The 18573-nt window shown below is 41.1% G+C and overlaps 1 protein-coding gene across 3 annotated transcripts in view; it reads right to left on the bottom strand.

Annotated features, from left to right (window-relative positions):
• Positions 1-737, bottom strand: part of CDK6 (cyclin dependent kinase 6) — a 143448-nt gene extending 142711 nt beyond the window's left edge. For 2 of the 3 annotated variants that reach the window (XR_015708263.1, XM_087774854.1), the window contains exon 1: positions 340-737. The gene's annotated coding sequence lies outside the window, so the exon portion shown is untranslated. Of the gene's footprint in view, positions 1-230; positions 265-339 lie in introns of those variants that run through there. The other variant, XM_087774865.1, reaches the window with a different exon arrangement.
• Positions 738-18573: the final 17836 nt, after the last annotated feature.

Here is an 18573-nt window from a genome sequence, read left to right as displayed (position 1 = left end):
CGCGGCCCCCGACACGGCCACCGACACGGGGGGCGCCCCCACGCCGACCCCGAGGGGGCTGCGGCGGCACGGCGGGGCGAGCTGCCCCCGGCCCCGGCCGCCGAAGGGACGCGTCCGCGGTGCCGTCCGCGGCGGGGTGCGCGGCGTGGGCTGCCCGGGCCGGGCGGGGGGCGGCGTGCGGGCCACGCCGCCGGGCCGGGTGCGCGGAGCACATGGGCGCCCCGCGTTACCTGGTGTGCGCCACGGCCGCCTCCACCGCCACCAGATCCCCAAATAATCCTCAGCCCTGGGGGGGGGGGGGGTTGGGGAGGGAGGGGGTGAGTCCTCCCTAAAACAAACCTCCCATTGAGCGAGGCGGGGTGGAGAGCCGGCCCGGGGTCTGCCCCTTCACATGGCGATGTCTCCGGCAGGTCCCGGCAGCGGCCGCCCGGGCCACACAGGTAGCTGCTCCGCGGCTCGGCCGCCCAAGCCTCGCATCCTCCTGCCGCTGCCGCCGGCGCCGCCGCCGCCGCCGGGCTGCACCTTGGCGCAGAAGGCAGCTCGCACTCGTCCCCCAGCCCGCTTCTCCCGCCCCCACCCTGCCCGGGGAAAACGAAAACGCGAAAGAAAAATCGCGGCCGGCGGCCCCCGGGGAGCTGCAGCGCCGCGACCGCAGCCCCACCGGCCGCAGCCTGCCGGTGCGGGGCTCGGGCACCGGCCCTCGGCGCTGCCGCCGCTCCGCCGCTGCCCCCGGCGCCGCGCTGCGCTGCCGCTCCTCGCTCGCTCCCTCGGCCTCTGTTCAGCCTGGGAGCAGCAGCAGCTTGCCTTTTTTTTTTTTTTCCCCTCTCCTCAACTTTTTTTTTTCCCCTTGCTTTCCCACGCTGGCTGAATGTGACTTGACCCCGTTTCAAAAAAGTTTGACATAGTGCTTCAACATTTCCGCATTCCTCCCCGACTACAAAGGCTGCAGCCGCCTCCTTCTGCTTTCTGTCTCTGCTCTCTGTCTTCACACTCAATGAAATCCTTCATGTGCCTCTGCCAAAGGCAGCCGCATACCGCAAGGGTCGCCGCGAGCGCCGCGGCCAGGCATGGCCCGGGGCGAGTCGCCCCGGGGGGTCCCGGCAGGGCCCGGCCCCGGCCCCGGCCCCGCCGCCGTGCTCGGCGCTGCACGGACTCGGGCTCGGCCGGCTGCGGCAGCACTGAGAAGCCTGACTCATTCCTAGGGCTCAGTGTGCAAGGCGCTGGGAAATAACCCTTTTGGGTTTGGGTGGGTTTTTTTTCCCTTCCTGGGAAATAACCATGTTTTTTTTTCTCCAGAAAAACGGGGATTCTTCTGTGCTTTCTTGCTACTTTCCATTTACAGGGAGCGCAGAGCTCCGGCAGGAAGTAAGCGCTCATGAACGCTTTCGGGAAGCATCAAGAAACTTCGTTGCTGAAGAACCCCCCCCCCCCCCCCCCCAGCAAAGTCTTTGCCCCGACAGGCTTGCAGCTGGAGACGCAGGGGGCAGCGGGGCGAGGAGGGCAGGGTGTGCGGAGGAGCTGGGCACGCAGTCAGCCCGTCCTCTGATGTGGAGAACATTTTGTAGGCAGCCGATTCCTACAAATATTGAAATTCACCGCAGAAAAAAAAATCACGAAACAGATGCCGATCTACTCTATCTGCATGGGGGAAAACACACATCTGGAGTGCCTAATTCCCAGTTCCCCCAGCTGTTACCCTCCAGCACATGCTTTTCTGGACCTCAAGGATGATTAGGGTCCAGCTCCAGAACCAGCTCTTATGGGGACTTAACTGGGAGGGAGTGGACCCAGATCCCCTCTTAGAATGGGAAGCGTAATTTAACTAAGTGGGTTTATAACTCAAAAAGTGTATGTCAAGGATTTGGCATCGTACACCGATTTAGAATAAGTAAAAAAAATAGATATAATACTGTACAGATGAAAAGAATTCATATCAGAAAGCAGCATATAATATAATAACTCTATCTGGACTCACAGTGCTACTAAGTATATATGAAATCCTATAGCTTAAATAAAATTTGTTTTCCTGGCTTGGAAACTGACCCCAGCAATCCCACATGTCCTTCCTGTTTCTGAGAGGTGTAGCAGCAGCACCTGGGGGGGCTGGTGAGGGGAAACCGGCTGAGAGCAGAAGGGAGACCTCTGCTTTCCCCTGGAGAAAGGAGGGAGCTGGTACCACTCAGCCCTTCAAGGAAAAGGCCACTGGCATGTGAGTGTTTGCAGGAGACTATGGATACTTTTCAAGAACTTTATGCTCATAATATATGTTAGTTTAAATCACAGAAATTCCTCAACAACTTCTGAAGTCCAGGATTTATCAGAAAAAGATGCTGAAGTTAACAGCAAACCCCATAACCTTTAAATGTGAAAGTGTCAAAGATTCAAATACACAGATCCAATCTTTTTTTTTAAAGATGTGAAAAATAACATCACATTACAAGGTTCACGTGTACATACACTACCTCCCCTCCATTTCTCTGTTTTGTAACTTTTATGGTTTTCTTAAATGTATCTTCTTTCTTTCTTTCTTTCTTTCTTTCTTTCTTTCTTTCTTTCTTTCTTTCTTTCTTTCTTTCTTTCTTTCTTTCTTTCTTTCTTTCTTTCTTTCTTTCTTTCTTTCTTTCTCTTTCTTTCTTTCTCTCTCTCTCTCTCTCTCCTCCCTCCCTCCCTCCCTCCCTCCCTCCCTCCCTCCCTTCCTTCCTTCCTTGTCTTTCCTTCTGTGTTTCCTTCTGTCTTTTTTAACCTAATATTTAGGCAGCTGTAACAGGCTGTGTACAGAAAACCCTCCTCAGGCTCCAGGTGCATTACCTGTCTCACTTTACATGCAAAAGGCTTCACTTTTGGGAAGAAGTGAAGCCTTGGTTGCTGTCTCCCCCCTGAAGATCTCTGGATCTTTAAACTCCAGTCAGGCTCTGTTCCCAAGCAGGGACTGAGAGGCACCGGGGGCTTTGGCCAGGTGAATGTGCAGCGTCACGTTTAGGATGAACGTGGAAGGGAGATTTCTGCAGTCCCCTGGCATTTACCTCTGTGCTCAAATGTGCTGATCTATCATTCTCCTAATAAACGGTGTTCAATACAAACTCACCCTTTCATCCCATATTCTCCCAACGTTTGGGGGAGTATATGGAATGGGTCTGTCCTTTAGAAGTGTTTTATCTGCCTTTCTGTCTGGTGATGTCAGTAGAGATTGCCGTGGGAGATTACAATGCTCATGCTATCAAACTGAATGAATTTAAAACATAGAAGTGCCACATAGTTAATGTGGCTTTATATGATCCTCAGTTTTTTTTCAGGGACTTTTTCAAAAAATGATGTGACTATTTTTTTTCTTTCTTTCCACCTGAAGATCAGGTAATCAAACTACTTTGTCTCCCAAAGTACAGCGTTCAAAGAAGCTCTACAAACCTCTAAAATGACCTAAACCAATTTTCTCAATTTTCTTTATATAAAAGTTAAGTGAATTCAGGAAGAAATTTCCAAACATGATTAAATATAAACATCAGCTAAAATGGATGATATTACAAATAACTTGTTGCAGAGGCTGAAATTACTTACCTGAATTGTCAGAATTCTTTGAAAATATAAGATCTACTACATTTGTTTTAAAGTTCAAAGTCAAGAAGATGTTTCAAATAATATACATTTTAGAATAGTTATAAATCATCAAAAAATACATTTTAAATAAAGGTTTTTTTTTCTTTTCATAACAAACTTTTAAAAAGTTTAATCTTTTGTTTTCATGAAAGCAACGTTCTACTTCTAACATTTCTGATTTAGAATAGGTGAATATACATTTATTTTTTATCATCAACGGAGGTTTCCCCATAGAGAAATTAATAAATCCCTTATTTCTTTTATAAATGAAAACATCTTAATTTTTAGAAATTTACAGCTATTTTGAGAAATTAATGTTTTAAGAAGCTTATTAAATATTGTTATGAAATGAATTCTGAATACCATTGTTGCTAATTCTAAACTTACTGAATTGTGAACTATTTTGTGTTCTGGAAAAACAAACATTTGCGAATGTGTATTGAAAGAGGAAGAAAAGAAATTTCTTTCTATATCACTGTTTTCTGATTTTCCATCAACTTCTTCTTTGTGAAAATATGTTTTTCAATATTTTTCAATCCCAGTATTTTTAATTCTAGTATTTTTTTAAAATCACAGCGAAAAAGAGAAGCAACTTATACTGAAATGCATTTAAAAAGGAAATTTCTAATGTATTATTTGAATTGGAATTAAATTGCAATCAAACTCCACTAAAACCAAAAAGAAATTATGTTACATGCCGTATAGAAATAATTTTTATAAAACGAGGTCTGTAATGTTTTGCTGGAAATAATGAATAAGCCAGTGGTGTGGAAATGGATAACAAGCAATTACCAGAATGAGTATAAAGCAGTTGATTAAAATAAGCTGGTAGTGGTGGGCAATACCAAGAAGTGTGATGAATAAACTAAGACTTTCAGAAAGGATGAGACACAGAGTATTGTTTTGCTTTGTGTATTTTATCTGTGTTTCAGGAACAGCTGAGGTTCTGCTGGGGATTCACTGTTTCATCTTACAAGAAGTGTTCTGCAAAACAGCATGAAACTTCCTTTTCAATGTACAAATTTTCATAAAGCTTTTGGAAAATAGTTTGCTTTGATTATGGTGTTATTGCCGGGTTTTGTTTGTTAACTTGCATCTTCAGTCTCAATTAATATGATTTTTAACCAATTTTTCTGGGCATTTACCCTCAAGAAAACACCTGAACTGATGAGAGACCAACTATTGTTGTAGTAGAGAGACACCAGTCAACTATTGTGAATATGAATATTTAGAACCTGCAGGAGACAGAATTTGTTTTAAAATGGTAGCATAAATTATGGCTTTTTAGAAGTTCCCTTTAGCAAGCCAAAAGAGGTTTTATAAACAAAACAATTAGTATTTATACTGCGTAGAAAATTATTCCTGAAAACGTATTTCAGATATCACATCTCATAACAAACTTGGGAAATAACTATTTTCATCTATCATTAGCTGTGTTATATGTGTGTGAAAATGGACTATAAATATATACTAAATAGTTTAAAGCTACTTTTAATGAAGCATAGGCATAATGAGAAATGCAACGTAATTGAACACTAAGAATTAATTCCAATGTGAAATATTAAAATATTTTCCATATGTACCTTCTTAGTTAGTTGAACAGGAACACACAAAAATATTAAATTATATTTACAGAAAAATAATTCATTAGCATTCACATGAAGTTTTAATTAATTCTAGTGAGAGAAAATACTGTCTAATCCATGCAAAACGTATGCAGCCACTGCATAACTGGCAGTGATTAAGGTATCTAAGCCAATTACAGTATGATTGTTCAGTTTATTTTTCTTTCAGTCAGAACCTTTGTTTATAGCAGATAGTTTTATGTTTTACAAATTGTATCTTTCTGTTATTACAGTAATAAACTATACTGTGGGGCTATTGTTTCTTAGTAGAAAGAACCGTAACATAATGTTAGGCATTTAAGCATACACATATTTCCCCATATTTGTTTGTGTATGCTTTAGTAATTACCAGTCACAGGAGTGGCCAAGAAATGTGCCATGTGAAAAGCACGCCTACAACTAACACAAGCCTGTTTGCTCCAACAGTCTCTACTCCAGGGAATGCACCTGAGTGAATCCACCAGCTGTATTTCCCTATCCAGCTCTTAAGGCAAGAGCCAGCAAACTTCATTGGCTTTCTTCAGGAAGCTGACTTAGAAGGTTATTACACAATGGAAGATCAAGGGCAAAATGTATACCTACTGTCAGGAAAACAGCACGCTATTTGTATTTGCATCGTTCCCTCAGAGCTTTAGCTAGGAACTGAGTCCCCTCTTGCACTTCACGCTACACAGCATCGTGCTGAAAGGCAGCCTTTGCACCAAATGGCTTGCAGTCTGAGCCAGGGAAATGGAAGGACAGAGAAGGAGAAAGATTTGCTGAAAATCACACTGCAGATCAGCAGGGAAAAAATAGAGCAAGAAGATGGAGATTTATGGAGCCCTGATCCTATGATCTAGCACAGGGGTAGATAAACTGTGGCATGCACGCTGCAGACGGTGTCCAAGGCAGTGGGGTCCTGGTGGCACATTTTACGCCATGGGACTGGTAGCCAGGCTGTGCCGCTGTGGAAGCTGCTAGGTAATCCAAATCCCTAACAGGAGTGACAGTGGGGAAGCAAGCCATCGGGGTCTGCTGAGACGGGCACTGCCAGCTCATCCCAGGACCCCACGGCATGCGGCACGAGGTGGGGCTCCCGAGGAGCTGGTGCCATCTCCCATCTGTGGTCTCTGCTGGCACTCTTCCTTTCAGCTCAGAGTGCTGAGCCAAGGGGTATCTGTCTTGGCCTCAAGATTAAGATCTTTTTGGAATGGGGCTCATAGGGGCAGAAATATCGGCCACCCTGAAGTTGTCAGTAGCCAACAGTTGAGGGACACAGTAGAGAAGGGACCTGTGTTTTATTTTCTTCCAAGTGTTTTCCCTAATTTGCAGTCAATTGCTCATTGGCATTATGTTCTGCACTTCTTTATAGCAATATCTGGCATGGGTGAGATTCTTCCCTCTTCCTTTCTGCTGTCTTTATTTGTTTTAGTGGCTTTTACATCTGCTTCAGATAAGTGTATTTACATCTGCGCATACATATTCAGTGCATGGCTGTATCTTTTTTTCTTCATGCCTTTTCTAGAACGCTTATTCTTAATCTCTGTTTTCCATTCAGTGTAGGAAAGAAGCAGAGACAGAACTTTAACTTTTAGTAGAAGCTTTCAAAGAAAACCCTGTTTGATTTGTACACCATAATCCTAAACTTTTTGTGTCATTCAGGTCTTAAAAAATTACTCACAATATGACTTATTTTAGAGTGTAGCTGTGATCAGGAAAGTTGGCCACAGAAAACAGGACTTTACTCAGCTGATCTGGCCCTGAGTAAACATAGTCTTATCTGTTGGTAACAGTGACTAATACAAGATTTTATAAATTTTTCTTCTGTTAGTGTTTCACAGAAAGGGAGCAGACTTTGAATGTAGATAATGCATGGACCAAGTTCTTAAATGTGTTCCAGTTGTGGGTTTCCTTCTGTCATGCAGAAAGACCCTACCTTATCCCAGAAGCCACACGGCGTTTATCCGGTGGGTGGCCAGTAAGCCTTTTTTGTGCTGCACTTGGGAACTAAGTAAATTTGATCTGGAAATTGCCAGTTCACCCAGAACGCCAGCATGCCATCTATATAGTCACATTTTGGAGAGAAATTGCATATTTGTTCCTGCTTAATGAAAAATGCAGTAACGTTTGCCATAGCGTGCTAGAAAAACTGGTGTACGAGATAGGAACATGCCCAAGGTACGATATCACTGTAAGTTAATGAACATTTAGCCAATAAATCAAATAGAACTAGGACCACATACAATCTCTGGTGTCAGTCAGGAAAAATAAATGTAAAGAAAATTAAGTTGAAATTATGTAGCATTTGACTGCAGAAAAAATGAGTAGTGTAAAACTGCTGGGAGCTGGTAAGAAACTGCTGCCCTAAAGCACCAAAGAAGCGTCGTGTCATATCAGTCAGGTGATGGAGGGGATAAGGAATGGCTGCGTTCCTTCCCTGCAATAGAGAGCTGTGTTTTGTTACATAGAAATAATGGAGTTACATTGTATCACCTATTGATTCATATGGGTCTATGGGATCTGTGCTATTTATTGATCTACGTCAAGAAACAATTGGCTTAATTTACAGCACAGATCTATGTTAGGCATTTAAAAAAACCCTTTCTAAAGAGAAGCATATAGTTAAGTACAAGTATTCTAGCACAGGGTCAGGCAACCACAAGAGGCAAACATCTTTTGGGAATGATCTAATCCTGCTCCAGAGAACTGGGATGGACTAGGTCATTCTGAGATCATCTCCCATCTAGCTGTATGCATTCTGATTACGTACCGTTCCTGAGTACACAGACAGTAATAGTATATAAGCATCAACAACAGCTGTCACAGAATGCATAACATTTTGGATAAGAAAGTCATTTTATATATTCTGGAAAAGCACTGGGAACAGGGAAACCCTGTAGCTAACTGCTCTCTAACATTTAGTAGCAAGTGTTTAATACTGATCCCTCTGCCTACGGCGCTGTACCAGTGCACCCCCCTCTGTTTCCTCCCAGTTAGCTGGTAAATGCAGAGCAACGATTTGGAAAGGGGAAAACTTGGTCTGCCTTCCATAATTCCATGGATTAGAAAGCTGGGATAAGAAGGAAGGAAAAACTTTAAGAGCAACCAAAATTAGTGGGAATGACAACAAATTATACCAGCCAGTATAATTTACCCGTATTTGGCATCCAGTGATGCCACTTATGTGTAAACTGTCATAAATGACAAGCACAATGCTGCAAATGTTGGTAAGTGATGTCAATATACTTACCTATCACATAATCTAAAACACCCATGCACTTTAAATTAGAAACTTTATTAGATAAAGATATATATTTTTACATTTTATGTATTACACTGCCTACAAGATTGACTATTATTACTCTTATCTCTATGAAGTTATACCTATGTACCTATGTTGAAGGAATAGTTGCCTTTTCGAGTGGTATGGAGGCTAATGTGGATTCTTCATCTCACCCTAGTGCCACAGGGTAGGTACTGATGGCTTCTGGTAAACCATTCTTTAATGTTGCCCATGACATAGACTTAGAAATACAGTGCTATTGAATCCAAATTGTCACTGTTACTGATTTTATTATACTGCACAGTTGTGTAGACCTCAATATTTCCACAGCAGGCACAAAATGCAATGTATGCTCAAGTCATGTAGATAACAGTGGCTATAAAATGTTGCTGTCCACTGTTTTAAAGGAAAATTAGACTTTGCAAATAGTGGGCAGGTATATTTGCAGGATAAAAGCACTTCTGCCAGTATTCTGTAGAGTATAATGTGATCTCATTGCACACAGATTTACATGCATAAGTTTTATTAAGATTAATCAATGTTGTTTGCATAAATGCCCTTGCTTGTCCACAGGAATAATGTATCCCTTAAGGCTGCAATACAGTTTAATCTGTTTAGTAAATGTAATGTAATACTACAGTATGGAAAAGACTTGGGAAACTAATGTTAAGCATGCACTAACTCATTTTAGGAACATTCCAGATTCATAAATATATGAGCTGTTTATTATCCACGCATACCAGAAAGCTTCTATCAAATATAATTATGCAGTAGATTATGTACAATGGATGCCTGCCAATACTCCCTACTTGTACGACCACTGTTATAGGATGGTCAGTTCTGAGTATGCAGTCTGGCCTTCATCAAGAGATACTCTCCTTAAGCTGCTTTAGAAAATTTTTTTTTTGTTTTCATACCTCATGCAAGCAATGTGCCGTAGTTATTAAAAGCCAGCATTGATGTCAGGATTTCACATTTCTGATTTCTGTACCAAGCAGAGGAGGTAAACATGGGATTTCAGGTACCAGATAATGGCAATAGCCAATTTAAAAAAAAAAAAAAAAAAGAACAGCTACACTGGGTCAGAACAAAGATCTCTGTAGTGCAGTCTCTGACAGTGGTTAATAATGTATGCCTAGGAGAAGAGTTTAAGCAAAGCACTATTTGTTCCCTGCTCTACTATTACTTTTTCAAGATAAAGGAAATTGTCTGATGCCTAGAATTAGGGATTAAAATCCCAAAGTCCAAGTTCCTAGCCTTGCCTCTGCTATTAGTACATAAAGCTGAGCAAATAAGAAACAGTGTGCGCACCAGCCCAGCCATTGCTAACGTGATTCCCTTATTCCTGTTTCACAGGGTGAAGACTGTGAAGGGTCCTACACAAGGGAGCACTGTCATTATTTATGACAGTGAAGTAAAACCATTATTTATCTCTTCTTAGCTAAGAATATCCCAAACTTTAATGGGAAATTGCATCACCTTTCAAGCGTGGGTGTACACAGGCGGACATGCGTGTACACACACAGCTCAAATATTTTGCTCTGAACAAGATCTAACATCACTGACAAAACCTCACCAGGTATTAAAAAGAGATGACATTAAGAGGCAAAATAATTACCTGAGGGTTAAACTGTATAATTGTGCATTTTGTGATAATGTAAATATATTGAAATCAGATTTAATAAACAACAAAGTTACGAACAAAATTCTACCGAATACCGAATACTCCTTCTAAGCTGAGAAACCTGGGAGTGCTGCAGTACTCCATGTCAGGGCAAGACCAGGGTGTGTACAACTCCCTCTTCCTCCTTCTTTCCCTTTTCTCTGTGCCCCATTTTCTGCAGAAAGTAAAGCCAGATTTCTGGGCTGGACAGGACCTGCAGCACCCTCCTGCCAGGATGGAGAGACAGAGCCCAGTGACTTACTGGGGTTCCTCACTGCAGATCGGCTTAGATGTACTTCTGAGATTTCCAACACCTGACTAACATAGCTATTTTATTATTTTTTTATTTCCTAAAAGCTTTGCCATGTCAAAATTTACTGCACATATTTTCTAAGTACTTAGGGAAAAAACAAACCAGAAGCAAGAACAGAAACCAATAAATGAGATATAGGTGTATACAGCCTGCTTCATCCAGTCTGTCCATTATTGGTGTAAGAGCAGCTCTTATTGAAATCTTTCTAAGTCTCTCTGCTTCACTGATTAAAATTCCCTGATCTGTTTTTATGTCACAACCGAAAACATCGACCAGATCTGCCCTTTGGCACAGTTCAGAAGTGAACCTCTCCATACTAATTCTATGACTGAATGTTTCAGTTTATTCTTATATATGGCTCGATTCCAGGAAAGACTAATGAATCAAAATGTAACTTGCAAGGAATTTGGATGTCCAGATTTATAATCACAGTCCCGAAAACTCCCACTCTCCTACTGCTTAAACTGAAATACATCGAATTCAGTAATTCAGGTTTCCTCATTTGGGGATACAGCTGTTTCCAGAAATGTCCAATAGTGATATAGTACAAAAGTCATTAAGAGAGTAATTTTTAAAATCTATAAAGAACAATAGGCTTCTCATAAGTCTATCTGAAGGCAGAAGTTAGACTGGTTTCTTTCCAAGTATACGTTTACATATTGTTTACACAGTCCTTGAAAGCTCTTAACGGTTACGAGTAACAGCTTTGCCATAACACCTGCCATTCAGAGAAAACCAGATTGTTGCAGTTAAAAACTAAAGGCGTTCTTATATTTATTGTATAGTTAGAGTACTTTCCCATACTTAAACCACTGTTTATCAGGGACTAATTATCCAAAGGATTTTATTGCGAGATAAGAATCTTATTGCAATTTTCACTTTTTTATTGCATGAACATGCAGTGGCTAAAATACAAACATGCTGCACAGGACTATCTTTTTTCTTGAAACCATGCCTAAAGGAGAAAAAAAAGTCATGTGGCACCACAGAAAATATTGCTTCTGTCAAGGTTCCTTCTATCAGCCTCAGTCTCCTTAGGAAAATGTGAATCCTTTTCTTTGCTGTTCTAAAAACAGCGTAAAAGCTTGGGATCACATGACGGATGTTTTTCTGACCATGCTTTGCATCACCAAAGAATGCATTCCCTGACCTCTTCTCTTGGTCATACTTTAGTTGAGAAAGCAGTAGAAGATCAATGTTCCCCTCCAATGTTGTTAATAAAAAAATTGAGGCAGAACCCTGAATTATGGAAAACCAGGAAAAAATTTAAACTATTAGATTTGGGGTTTTAGGTAGAGATGCAGTGAGTTTTGGGGCCAGGCAATGACCGTTCATAAGTAACTCAATGTACTCTATAAAGACACTGTGAAGCCCTGCGAAACTGCTAAACTCAGTAAAGACACTGCACGAAATTTATGGATAGGAAAATGGAGACAGACAGACTAGTGCAAGACAGAGACAGTGAAGGAAAACCTGAATTTTGCCACCTTGATCTGTGAGCAGGCTGTTCCTGCCACAGGAGAGGCAGCGGCAGGGCTAAGGGACGAGCTAGCACAGGAGTCTGCAGAGCTGAGCTGGATCCTGCTGCCACCATAGCAGGGAAGGGGAAGGAGAGACCGAGGCACCGGAGAGCCGTGGCGCTTGGGGCCCAGCTTGCCCAGCACAGCTACCAGCAGTGCCATCGCACTCCCTTCCTGCCAGCAGCTGTTCCCATCTTCTGGCGCAGGCAAAGCAGGCAGCAAGGCCACAGACATTTTGCTGCACCCTTCCTCCCCTCGCCTCCCCCATTTTGTCATTTTGCTGTATACTAGGCTTGTTGAATGAGAGTATTTGTTGATATAGGCATGCCCTCCTTCCGTATTGTCTTAGTGACCTCTTGCTACTGTTTTTGCATTTCTCTAGCATATATACATGCTTTCCAGGACATGGAGCATGTTCTCTGTTCTCATCCCCCAAACACAAGTTATCCCCAAGTATCAGAAACTGCAGTATAATGACAAGTAAAGCCGCTTTCTGAGTGACGGAGAGAAAGGGAAAGGGTCAAAGACTCTTTCACTTCATACAGGGCCCAGCATTGATGCCCTAGAGTAAAAGGAACAATTCTTGAAGAGTTTGCGTTCAGTCTGCCACAAAATTGTGCTCAGGGGAGTCTCAGACTGCAAAGAGGAGCCGAACTGCCATTCATTGAAGGCAAAGAAAGTTCAAGGCTCTTGCACCTCCAAAAGAGGCTCAGTACCTTTTAGGACTGAACCAACAGTTAATTAATAGGGAAATTTGCATTAATAGTTATGATGTTTAAAATGTTTCTTTTTTTAAGTAGGAACCACCATAATAAGGGAAGAAGGCACAGAGCTAGCTGGAAATCTACAGACACTGGGATGCATCAAAAGCGACAGCTTTTTGTATCGGATGTGACAGCTCCTCTAAAAAAACTATTTAAAGCTCGAGGGAGAAAAGCATGCAAATGGAATGCCTGGTTTTCAAAAGTCCATCCAGCAGCTTGCATGAGCTTCCAGGGGAGCTGCTGGGAACTCAGAAGCTTTCAAGGACTCTAAAGATTTTAAAAAACAGGTCTATTATTTAGATGTCTAACTTGAGGCTCCTGCTTCCAAAGTCACGTTTTATGTCTCCATAATAGGTTGGGGACTTATTCATGCACCAAAAGAAAGAGATCTGAGGGTAAAGATTATGGACTAATTTCACTTATTATCCATCAACAAAATTTTTGGTGCTCATCATCCAAAAAGAACAAATTCAAGAGTGCTGCAACAGACTTCTTCAGTAATGTTGTATCAACTCTTAATGATTCAGCACAGAAAAAACATAGGAATGAAACCAGTAACTGTGGTTATTGCTTATCAGCTACACAACAAGAAATTTGACTCAGCAAAGTAAGCTGTCGGTGTTGCACACATCAGATTAAGCGCACAACTGCCTTTTGCTGCAGGGTAATAACCAATGTACAAACCTAAAACGGAACAATAAAGTGGTTATTCTGAATGCCCATCATGGTACTAAAAGATCAACAAAAATTACTGACATGAAGTGCCTTTGTCTTCCCATGCACTGGACTTTGGATATTCGGAAACTGATTTTTATTTAGGTGTTCAGTCCTTTAGCAGAAAGGAAAATATACATTGTTCTTGAAAAAATTGAGTTTATGTGAGTTGTTGCTAAGTTTATCCATTGTAATGAATATGCAAAATTGTAATTTTAAAGTAAATGAACAAGGTTACTCTGAATTCAGCATTTTACCTGGCAGCAAAAGAAGCCTAAAAGAAGACTCCTGCAGTATATCCATACCAGTTGAGGCATTTGGAATACAGAAGTTGAGCAAATTACTATCTGTTTTCCAACTGGAAAAAATATCACTGGAGATCTGTATTGTAGTATTTAAAAGCCTGTAACTGCCAGAGCTGAATCCTTGCGTAAACATATGAGAAAAGAAATGGATCTGGATAGCTAGACTCCACGAGGTAAACGGGTCTGTTGAAGTCCACTGAAGTCAAAGGCTAGACCTTTCTTGTTGCCTCAGTTCTATATATATTATATATATGGCAGTCCTAATTAAATGAAATAGGCTTTGGAAGTGCATAAAAGTAACTGAAATGGAGGAAAAATGTGAACTTATCTTCCTTAAACCGCAGTTTCCCCATTTATGTTTTAAGGTCCCTGGACTGAAAATGCAATATAAATATTATTATGAAATAAATAAGGATTTTGATATGTAAAGGAGTAAGAATGGATCTCTAAGATGTATTCTAGCACAGCAGATACACAAGTTAACAAGGAAGTTGCCATGGTTCCACAAACATGCCAGCTCCACGCTCAGGAGCTAGTTGTTCCCTGCCACGCTAGCAAAGATCATTTTCATCAGGCAGAGGCACCTTCAAAATGTTATTCCTATAGTTGCAGATTATTGTCTGATAGGAGTTTTCTGCTTATGTAGCTATTCTGAAAGACACTCAATAGTCAGATACTATGGAGAAGTCCATCTTCCTGAATTCTAGCTATCTAAAATTTAGGCAGCTACTCTAAACAAACTAGCTAGTTTCCCTCCATAGTTACTAGAGGCTAGGCACTTCCAGAGAATTATTCATACTATTGCTCTTAACTATCTATTTTAAGGCAAGATGACTCATGCTATGAGTATCTATCTCTCTCTAAACTGAACACCTATCTTTTAGATCACCAAACACAGGTGAGACGAATGTTCTCTTTGGTGTAGGGGAATGTGCCTTTCCTTATGAGAACTGCACCTACCCAGAAAACATGACAAATGATCTGTGCCCTCCAAGCCAGGGGGGTGAAAATCAACTAATCAATTTTTTTGTGGGTGGGTAAGCTGTAGGATTTAAAAGAGGGAACTAACCTGAGCAGTTCAGCTTTGGAACCTTATCATCAGATGCTGGACTCTAAACCCCTAGTACCTGAGGCATCCGTAATAAGACTGTGCTTAGGAGCTTTAGGAGAAAACTGGGCCATCAGGAATTTTTAAAGACCAAAAAATTAAAGAGACTTATCATTATCCCAGTGCAAACAAAATGTCACTAATGGCTTCAGTCTGAAAATCTTTCAGAGCTGACAATACACAGCTTGAAAAAATGATGTATGATCATAACTCTAAAAAACAAATAGATTTTTTTAAATGTCTAAAATTAGGTTATCCAGAGTAGCCTCTGGGATCCTGTACCCAAAGCCTTCCATAGTGTTCTGTTCCCTTGCCCTTTCAGTCATCTCTCAGTTCTGGGCTGTTTCTGATTTTAATTAAAGGGAAATAATGATACAAGGTATCTTCTTTCATGAACCCCAGAAGGGAGAATGCGAATTATAAAAGGTAAAGGAATATTTTAGACTCAAGGAAGTGGGGATTATGAATTACAGGAAATATACTATTATATTAAGCATTCTTTTAAATCAGCATGGTTTGTTTCTTGTCAAAGGATTGCTTTTAGCTTCTAGTTCCACTAACTACCTTTTGAAATGGATGTCAGGACTCTCCATTCCTTTTGAGTTTCTTCGTTTTATCCAGGGGTGGGAGATCAATGTTAGAAAACAGGAAAAAATTATTTGCCTCAAAGCGTGCCAAAAAAGGTAGCTGAATACTAGCACTCTATGGGCAAAAATCTGTACTGACTACATTTTAGACAGACCCACTGACTGCAATAAGAGTTGGAATGAGTACAACTCAAAAGTTGGCTCCATTTAATGTAAGAAGGGAACCTGTTTTGATTTGTACTTATTTCCATAAAAAGTGTAAATTACAATAACGTGTGTCGATTAGGCTTAGCATCGTTTGCTTTTTTGTTGATATTTTTGATTGGAATAGACTTTAGCTAACTGTGGAGAGCCTTTAAACAACAGGGCCCCAGAGTTCAAGCCTTTTGTCAGTGGTGCGGAAACCAGACTTCCATGAAAGTGATTCTTTTAGTCTTTTTTTCTTTTTTTTTCAGAAACTTACAGGGTAACGGTTGGTGATGAGAGAGTCTTGCAAAATTTGATGATATTGCAAAGTACTGTAGTAATTTAAAATACGCAGCTTAGGAAATGCAAAAATTTTCTATTAAACCATGAGGTCAGTTTCTCTGAGCATCGGAATTACTGTTGAAGTTGGTATCACATTCTGTGATTAGCTTGGGAAAGAAGACATTTTCCAGGTGACTCTTGCTATTAGTTGGGCCAGACTCCTTCTCAGCCCCTTTGATCTAGAAATCCCCCTGCAATGCAGAAAAAATGAGAGATTTCTAGATGTTCTAAATTTTCAGTTCAGTCAGAAATACCATCAGAGAATCATTCTTGTGGCATTTTGAGATCTGATATCTAAGGAAACTAAGAAGAGAAGCTAAAACTAAACAAAAAGCAAGAAATGGCTGAAGATATTTTTCAAGACAGTGAAAACCGTAAACCAACATAAGTTGAGAAAACCAATAATTACCTTTCAGTTTCAATTGCATTTAAATTTTGTCTACAAACTGAAGCTGGTTCTTATTATATTCACAGAATCACAGAATGGTTGAGGTTGGAAAGTACATTTGGAGGTCATCTGTTCCAATCCTCCTGCTCAAGCAGAGTTGCCTAGAGCTAGTTGCCCAGGACCATGCCCACATGGCTTCTGAATATCTTCAAGGTTGGAAACTTCACAACCTCTCCAGGCAACCTGTAGCATTTGTTCATGAAAAGAAATGAATGAAAAGAAAGACTTTGTTCCTGGTTCCTGCCAGGACTCACAAAAGTACATCTCACTTCTGTGAATCAAGGATGCAGGATGGATTTCATTGGCTGCTTCTTTCCCTTTACTTCTTCTTCACGCTTTATTGATATTGATGACCTAATGGCCCTGAGACACAGGGGAAACTGATTTTAGTGAACTTCACATCTAGTCTAAAGATACTTGTTTCTTAAGAGGGACCATCGGCTCCCACTGCACAAACTAATACTGAGTCTGTGGCTCTGAAGTCACAAATACAGCTTCAGGGCATTATGTGTGGCTCTGATGGACTCCAGAAGAGCTGAGGGAATTCCTCTCTGTGGTTGGGGGCCACAGGAGAGCAGTGCTTATTACAAGAGTGATCCCTGTGACCCATACAAAACAGGACAGGGACAGCTGAGCAAACATGGCACCAAGGAGGACCCTTCCCCATTTCTTTAAGCGGCCAAAACAAGGAAAAGGACAATGAAGGAGAGAAAAAAAACGTAATAAGGGTTTGGAGGTGAGACCGGGGAAAATGAAGATTATGAGTAGAAATACTTTTTATTCCCTGCCAACATCTACAAAAGGTGGGAGTATGATGGGTGGAGTGGTTGAGATCCACAATAAAAGGCTAAGCTTTGCACTATGGCATCTATGTGTCTTCTCCAAATCTGATGATCAAAGATCTATGCTTTCTACTCTTTGATGGTATTTTGCATAACAGTGAAACTTGAGGAGGACAATTCTTATTATCCCCATTTCTATGCCCCTATGCAGATCTATTGTGGAACAATTATTAAAAAAAACAACCCAACACAACAAAAAAACCAACCCAGCCTTGAAGTTGGTGGCTAACAAATAATAACAATGTTTTGCTCTCTAGGCTCCCTCTTCTGGCTCTGGACTAGTAGTTTTCTAATAAGCACTTTGCCTGGAATCATATTCATGTCTGTTAACTGAATGATGACTTCAGTGCACAAAGAAATAAAGAGGAAATCTTGGGGAAACAGAAGAAACTCCATTCTTGCCCAAGGGAAGAACTGAATTGGTATCCCAAGAAAAGTTTAGCATTTTTAAGGTGCGGTGGCAAAAGCAATTTAAAAAGCACAGAAGTACTCTGCTAGTTATTAGTAAATGTACAATATGCTGTATGTTAAATATGATGAATGTTTTAGTTGTAATGCATTAGATCCAGTAAATGAATAAACCAATATCCCTCTGCAGTTTCTGTGACTCATTTGTCAATAACAGCTGTACTGGGGCTGAAATATTTCTGTAGCTTAAATACGGCTTTTCCCACAGTGGCTTCAACACAGTGCCACAAACTATCTTGAAGCCTAGAAGATGTAAATCTGGTCTTTGAATTGAGAAATAAATGTATTTTCATTTACAAACATAATCACAACTAAAGACCTACTCATATCTATGAGGGAATGGCACAGAGCCGCAGTAGAGCACAGGTGCATATTTGGCTCAGGGCATGCCAATTCATTTTTTTTCTCTGTCCATAAAAACCAGAAAACAGGCAGTTGCTTGAGGAAAAATGAAGTTTTGGGTGTGGCATCTTCCCCGCCCACCCAAAAAAGTACTTGATATGTGTACATAAAGAGAGCTAGAGGCTTCAGTAATAATATGCCATTTTGTTTTTCTGTTCAATTTTTCCACTTAACACAGCAGCTAAACGATGAAGCTTGCAGGTTTTTTTCCCCAAAAAAGTTCTTTGCAGATTTGATAAATCTTAAAGGATTCAAAAAAGTGCTTTAGAAAGCATTTTAAAAGGCATCTTATACTGTGGGAAAATTTACAGTTCATCACTGGCCAGGTTTTCGGGAGTGCTGGGTGATTACCTCTCCCACAGGAGTTGGCAGGAGCTGTGGGTACCTTTGAAAATGAGGTCAGTATTCTTTTGAGACAGAACTGCCAGAC

This window comes from Nipponia nippon, unplaced genomic scaffold, assembly GCF_047370975.1.
Source record: "Nipponia nippon isolate SJK-2023a ecotype South Korea unplaced genomic scaffold, ASM4737097v1 scaffold_1, whole genome shotgun sequence".
NCBI classification, from domain to species: Eukaryota; Metazoa; Chordata; class Aves; order Pelecaniformes; family Threskiornithidae; genus Nipponia; species Nipponia nippon.
This window is presented reverse-complemented; position numbering and strand designations above follow the sequence as displayed.